The 7,697-nt window shown below is 47.3% G+C and overlaps 1 protein-coding gene and 1 pseudogene across 1 annotated transcript in view; one reads left to right on the top strand and one right to left on the bottom strand.

Moving 5' to 3' along the window:
• The window catches only part of TMEM38A (transmembrane protein 38A), a 36,290-nt gene that overhangs the window by 15,019 nt on the left and 13,574 nt on the right, over positions 1-7,697 (top strand). The gene's annotated exons all lie outside the window — the stretch shown is intronic.
• LOC113225285 lies at positions 3,891-4,213 on the bottom strand (annotated as a pseudogene).

Below are 7,697 nucleotides of genomic sequence, written 5' to 3'. Positions count from 1 at the left end.
TTTTTTTTTTTTTTTTTTGAGATGGAGTTTTGCTCTTATTGCCCAGGATGGAGTGCAGTAGTGCGATCTCGGCTCACTGCAACCTCCGCCTCCTGGGTTCAAGCGATTCTCCTACCTCAGCCTCCCGAGTAGCTGGGACTACAAGCACCTGCGACCACGCCCAGCTTATTTTAGTATTTTTAGTAAAGACGGGGTTTCACTATATTGGCCAGGCTGGTCTTGAACTCCTGACCTCGTGATCCACCCACCTCGGTCTCCCAAAGTGCTGAGATTAGAGGCGTAAGCCACTGCACCTGGCCTGTTTTTGTTTTCTTTTCTTTCTTTTTTTTTTTTTTTGAGATGGAGTTTTGCTCTTATCGCCCAGGTTGGAGTGCAGTGGCATGATCTCGACTCACTGCAACCTCTGCCTCCCAGGTTCAAGCGATACTCCTGCCTCAGCTGCCGGAGTAGCTGGGATTACAGGCATAAGCCACCATGCCTCACTGAGGCAGAGCTGATTTTTAAAAAAATCCATCTACTGAAATTTCCACCCACAGGTACTTTCCATTTCCGCACAGTTCCAGAAATACCTCTTGTGTTGTTGCTAGGCGCTAAGCATCTCTTTTTCACCCTCATAGTCAGCATCTTTGGAAATGACTGATACAGATCTGGGGTGGTCACCTTGTCCAGGCTTTCCCAAGATGAGCATTGAAAGTCCCATGTCCAGCCGGGTGCGGGGGCTCACGCCTGTAATCCCAGCACTCTGGGAGGCCGAGGCAGGTGGATCACCTGAGGTCAGGAGTTCGAGACCAGCCTGGCCAACATGGAGAAATCCTGTCTCTACTAAAAATACAAAAGTTAACCGGGCAGAAATCCTGTCTCTACTAAAAATACAAAAGTTAACCGGGCCTGGTGGTGGGTGCCTGTAATCCCAGGTACTCGGGAGGCTGAGGCAGGAGAATCACTTGCACTCCAGCCTGGGCGACAGAGCAAGACCCCATCTCAAAAAAGAATAAAAGAAAGTCCAGCTGGGCGCAGTGGTTCACACCTGTAATCCCAGCACTTTGGGAGGCCAAGGTGGGTGGATCACGAGGTCAGGAGATCAAGACCATCCTGGCTAACACGGTGAAACCCTGACCCCACTGAAAATACAAAAAATTAGCCAGGCATGGTGGCGGGCGCCTGTAGTCCCAGCTACTCGGGAGGCTGAGGCAGGAGAATGGCATGAACCCAGGAGGCGGAGCTTGCAATGAGCAGAGATCGCATCATTGCACTCCAGCCTGGGCGACAGAGTAAGACTCCATCTCAAAAAAAAAAAAAAAGTCCCATGTCCCAGGAAATCCCTGGGACCCAGGCAAAGGGGGATAGTTGGTCACCCTAGACAGCCTCTCCATTCTACACGTGGGCAAACTGAGGCCCAGGGAAGGGAGGGACTAGCCTAAGCTCAACCAGTGAGAGGGGAATGTGTTTGTGGCATGTGGCAGTTGAAAACCTATTGACTTCATGGGACTGCCCCAGAACCCATCAAGAGAAACCAAGGGGTTTGGAAAGGGGAAAGGACCTAGACTTTGTTTTTTATTTTTATATTTATATTTATTTATTTATTTTGAAGCAGAGTCTCGCTCTGTCACTCAGGCTGGAGTGCAATGGCAAAATCTTGGGTCACTGTAACTTCCGCCTTCTGGGTTCATACCATTCTCCTGCCTCAGCCTCTTGAGTAGCTGGGATTATAGCCACCTGCCACCATACCCGGCTAATTTTTGTATTTTTAGTGGAGACGGGGTTTCACCATGTTGGCCAGGCTGGTCTCAAACTCAAACTCCTGACCTCAAGTGATCCACCTGCCTCAGCCTCCCAAAGTGCTGGGATTACAGGCGTGAGCCACTGCGCCTGGCCGTCATCTTGGTCTTTTGACAGTGAAGCAAACTGAAGCTTGGTGGGGGGGCAGGCAGTCACTTGCCCAAGGCCATGCCAGTGTGAGTGGCAGAGCCAGAAGCTAGGCATGTGATGACGTTTTGCCATGTTGCCCAGGCTGGTCTTGAACTCCTGAGCTCAAGTGATCTGCTTGCCTCAGCCTCCCAAAGTGCTGGAATTACAGGCGTGAGCCACCGCGCCCAGCCGACATGTGACTTTCGTAGCAGGGCACACACATGCCACAAACATGGGCATCTGCCCGGCAGATCATAACTCATGCAAACCCGAGGTCCCCACCCCCATTCCCCAACCTCAGTCCCTGGGATGATCCCAGAGGGCACAAGAAAGATCCTGGAAAGAATTCAGTCCCTGTGAGTTATTTTTAGATGCAGAGGTATCTATTTCTGCAAAACATGGGTGCCTCACCCGACCTGGCCTCTGCACAGGCCACCAGCTGCTCTGAGGGATTAACTCTCAGCCAGTTGTGTTTTAAATAGACCCTCGGAGAGGAGCTGAAGCATTTTACCTCATACCCTAGGACCCTGTCAATGTTGAGATGTAGGACAACCTTGAGAGCAGGGAGACGCTGCATTTTGGGCTCATAACTCCAGGGTGAGATTAGAGGAGGGAAAAGCTCATTCCAGTCCTCAACAGGAGTTAGACAAAGAAGCAATGTTCTGCTTTATTTTTTTAAAAAAAGAGATGTGGAAATAAAAAAATGGCTTGTTCAAGATCACATGGTTAGTTGGTGGGGATATCAAGGAGAGGGGCAAGTGCATTGATTACTTATTGTAAAACAGGTGTGTCCAACCTTTTGGCTTCCCTGGGCCATGTTTGAAGAAAGAATTGTCTTGGGCCTCACATAAAATACACTTACACTAACGATAGCTGATGAGCTTTAAAAAAAAATCACAAAAAAACTCATAATTTTTTTTTTTTTTTTTGAGGCAGGGTCTTGCTCTGTGGCCCAGGCTGGAGTGCAGTGGTGTGACCTTGGCTCGCTGCAACCTCCACCTCCTGAGTTCAAGAGATTCTCATGCCTCAGCCTCCCACGTAGCTGAGATTACAGGTGTGCACCACCATGCCCAGCTAATTTTTGTATTTTTAGTAGAGACGGTTTGCTAGGCTGATCTCGAACTCCTGACCTCAAGTGATCCACCTGCCTTGGCCTCCCAAAGTGTTGGGATTCCAGGCATGAGCCACTGAGCCCGGTCATAAGTGTATCATTTTGCAGCCCAACATTTTCACTCAGTGGTATGCTTATGGGGCTTGTCTTTGTTGATACACCTAAAACAGAGATTCTCAACCAGAAGGGATTTTGTTCCCGAGGATAAATTTGGCAATATCTGGAGACATTCTTGGTTGTCACAGCTGTGGGGGAGGTTGCCACTGTCATCTAGTAGGTGGAAGCCAGGGATGCTGCTTTAACATGCTGTAATGCCAGGATGCCCCATAGCAAAAAATGATCTGATCCCAAATGTCAATAGGGCTGAGGCTGAAAAACCCTAATCAAGGTCTAGTTCACTTTTCTTTTTTTTTTTTTCTTTCCTAGGTTGTATTAAGAAATTAATATAGCTGAACCGCATCATATTTAGTTTCTAGGTTAATATGAAAAGACGGTAATTTTTCTTTGAAACTTACAAGTACAATCTGCAAATACATAATTTTGATAATAATTTAATATGTTGACTTCAAGATACAACTATATTCTATGTAAGATACAACTCTGTATGTCAATATTTTAAAGAAATGGATCCTTACAAGACCAAAATAACCCACAGGCCATGAGGTTGGTTTTTCCTTTTTTTTTTTGTTTAAACAATTGTGCACCACAATGTTTCAACAAGTAAGACAAATGCCATGAATGTGAAGCTGCAGTTTGCAATATACCACATTTAGAACTCAGCAAAGGTGAATTAGACAGAGGTGGTAGTCATTCTAATTAAACAATCAGGTAACTTCACGACAAGCTGATTTGCAGCATCAAAAGTGTCCATTTAAGTTTCTTTTTTCTTGATGATGAGAGGGCCCACATTGTCTCCAGTCTCTTCCTTATGTTTTGTTCCCATCACAGAATGGGAACTTTTTGGACCTCCAACAACAGCAGTACACAGCTTTTATCTCCCAAATCCTCCATGTCAAAAGCATGTACTATCTTGGGGTTGTCTTTCTGGATGTGAAGGTTTATCATAGCTTTATTTCGATGATCTTTAACATAAAATCTTTTGTAAGCTAGATAATCAATTGCAGCTGTCCCAGCAGCAATGGTAACTGCTGCGATCCATTCAACTCGTACGCTGGAACTGGAAGTCAAACTCATGGCGCCGTCACTTGCAAGGCGTGTGCACTAGGATACCGAGCACAAATGGGTTCGTGCAGCCGGCGAGACTAAGGTGCCAGCGCCGTACTAAGGGCACCAACTCCGCGCTGCTACCGTGCCTAGTTCACTTTTCTTTTTCTTCTTTTCTTTTCTTTTCTTTTTCTTTTTTTTTTCTGAGATGGAGTCTCCCTCTGTCGCCCAGGCTGGAGTGCAGTGGCGCCATCTTGTCTCACTGCAACCTCTACCTCCCAGGTTCAAGTGATTCTCCTGCCTCAGCCTCCTGAGTAGCTGGGATTACACGCACCTGCCACCATGCCCGGCTAATTTTTGTATTTCTAGTTGAGACAGGGTTTCACCATGTTGGCCAGGCTGGTCTCGAACTCCTGACCTTGAGTGATCCGCCTGCCTTGGCCTCCCAGAGTGCTGGGTGAGCCACTGCACCCAGCCTAGTTCACTTTGAAATAGCTACTATATGGCACTCCACATTTTGTGGCTTCCCACAGCTTTACTAAGAGACTGTAGATTTCACTTTTCTCGTGTTGCAACATTGTATCAGTGAAACATCTTCCTTCTCTATGTCTTTGTTTATGGCACTTATTTCTTTGGGGTTAATAGCAAGGAGTGGAATTGCTGGGGTCCGGGGGATGCACCGCTTCATATTTCCCTAGTGTTGCCAAGTTGCCTCTAATATGATTATGCCCATGGATGCACTCACCTGGGTTTGTAGGAGAAACTCTGGCATTTATGATTATTTTCCCCTCTGTGAGGCTGACCAAGCTAAGAAGGTAATTCTACAGAGTAGAGTGCACTACACGTTTCTCAATTAAGAAATGGAACAGAGAAAGTCATTGTTGTTAAGGTCACTGTTGTTACAATGTCACCAGAAATAGCCAGGCCTGCTGGTGGCTCATACCTGTAATCCAAGCACTTTGGGAGGCCAAGGTGGGAGGATCATTTGAAGCCAGGAGTTCAAGAGCAGCCTGGGTCACACAGCGAGATCCTATCTTTATAAAAAAAAAAAAAAAGTATAAAAATTGGCCAGGCATGGTGGCACATGCCTTTACTCCTAGCTACCTAGGAGGCCCAAGCCCAGGACTTTGAGGCTGCAGTGAGCTATGATTGCATCACTGCACTCCAGCCTGGGTGACAGAGCAAGATGCTGTCTTAAAAAAAAAAAAAAAAGAAAAGAAAAAAGGTGTCCAGGCCAGGCTCTGTGGCTCACGCCTGTAATCCCAGCACTTTGGGAGGCCGAGGTGGGTGGATCACCTGAGATCAGGGGTTCAAGGCCAGCCTGGTCAACATGGAGAAACCCCTTCTCTACTAAAACTACAAAAATTAGCCGGGTGTGGTGGCGGGCACCTGTAATCCCAGCTACTTGGGAGGCTGAGGCAGGAGAATCGCTTGAACCTAGGAGGAGGCAGAGATTGCAGTGAGCCAAGATCGCGCGATTGCACTCCAGCCTGGGCAACAAGAGTGAAACTCCATCTCAAACAAACAAACCAACCAACCAACCAGGACCCAGAGGGATGTAAAGTTCCCAGAAATTCATTCACAGTTATTTCTTTAACCCGTATGGTGTGTCTAACACAGCCCCCGTTCAGCGGCAGATAAGGCCTCCATGGTTGCTGAACTCGCGGAGGGATGAAGATCGAATCCACCTGTTGAATGTATCATTAGTATATTCAGATTTCTTAATCTGTTACAGATGCTATAATCTGTTGCAGTGGCTATAAACCAGTAGACCAGGTGGCTTATAAACAACAAATTTATTTCTCAGAGTTCTGGAGGCTGGAAGTCTGAGATCAGGGCACTAACATGGTCAAGTTCTAATGAGGGCTGTCTTCTGGTTTGCAGATGATCAACCTCTCCTTCTGTCCTCATATGGTAGACAGCAGAGAGTAGCAGGTGTTCTCATGACTCTTATTTTTTGATTTATTGAGATAGAGTCTTGCTCTGCGGCCCAGGCTGGAGTGCAGTGGCTTGATCATGGCCCACGGCAGCCTCAATCTTCCAGGCTCAAGTGGTCCTCCCACCTCAGAAGTAGCTGGGAATAAAGACGCCTGCCACCAAGCCCAGCTAATTTTTTTTTTTTTTAAATTGTTTTAGAGACGAGATTTCACTATGTTCCCAGGGCTGGTCTAGAATGCCTAGGCTCAAGAGATCCTCTGGTCTCAGCCTCCCGAAGTGCTGGGATTACAGGTGTGAGTCACCACACCTGGCCTCTCTTGACTTTTTTTTTTTTTTTTTTGAGACAACGTCTCACTCTGTTACCCCGGCTGGAGTGCAGTGGTGCAATCTCAGCTCGCTGCAACCTCTGCCTCCTGGGTTGAAGTGATTCTCCTACCTCAGCCTCCCAAGTAGCTGGGACTACAGGCACCTCTCTCCACGCCCAGCTAATTTTTGTATTTTTAGTAGAGACGAGGTTTTACCATATTGGCCAGGCTGGTCTCGAGCTCCTAATCTTGTGATCTGCCCGCCTCAGCCTCCCAAAGCGCTGGGATGACAGGCGTGAGCCACTGTTTATAAGGGCTCTAACCCCATTCGTGAGGGGTCTACCCTGGTAACATAATCACCTCCCAAAGGCCCCACCTCCTAATGCTATCGCAAGCAGGGAGGGGTAGGATTTCAACATACGGATTTTGGAGAGACAGGAATGTTCTGTCCACAACAGACACTCTCTTCCCTGCCAAAAATAGACAAAACTGATTATTTCTTTTGCTTAGTCTTTTGATTTGACTAATAAGAGATCACATTTTGGCCGGGTATGGTGGCTCATGCCTCTAATCCCAGCACTTTGGGAGGCCGAAACAGGCGGATCATGAGGTCAAGAGATTGAGACCATCCTGAGGCCAAGGATCACGAGGTCAGGAGATCGAGACCATCCTGGCTAACATGGTGAAACCCCATCTCTACTAAAAACACAAAAAATTAGCTGGACGTGGTGGCGGGCACCTGTAGTCCCAGCTACTCAGGAGGCTGAGGCAGGAGAATGGCGTGAACCCGGGAGACAGAGCTTGCAGTGAGCCGAGATTGCGCCACTGCATTCCAGCCTGCGCAACAGAGCGAGACTCTGTCTCAAACAAACAAACAAAAAGAGAGATCACATTTTGTGACCTTGTTATCTCATGTCAACACTGACTGGAGTTTTCATTTTATTAGAATAAGTTGTATTAGGGGAATCTTTGGTTTTAGCTCTGGTCGTGTAATGTGCAGAGTAGCTCTACCTTACAACTTGATCATAAAGTCGTTCTCTGCAAAACGAAACTAGTTGGGAAAGACAGAATCAATATGATGAAAGAAGTGGTCACACCAGGAGACACCCAAGTTCTAACTCCAAGGTGTGGCCTTAAAAGATTATGAAGATAGGCCGGGTGCGGTGGCTCAAGCCTGTAACCCCAGCACTTTGGGAGGCCGAGACAGGCGGATCACGAGGTCAAGAGATCCAGACCATCCTGGCTAACACGGTGAAACCCCGTCTCTACTA

The sequence above is a fragment of the Piliocolobus tephrosceles genome, chromosome 21 (assembly GCF_002776525.5).
Source record: "Piliocolobus tephrosceles isolate RC106 chromosome 21, ASM277652v3, whole genome shotgun sequence".
NCBI classification, from domain to species: domain Eukaryota; kingdom Metazoa; phylum Chordata; class Mammalia; order Primates; family Cercopithecidae; genus Piliocolobus; species Piliocolobus tephrosceles.
The sequence above is the reverse complement of the archived record's forward strand: the minus strand, read 5'-3'. Positions and strand labels throughout refer to the sequence as shown.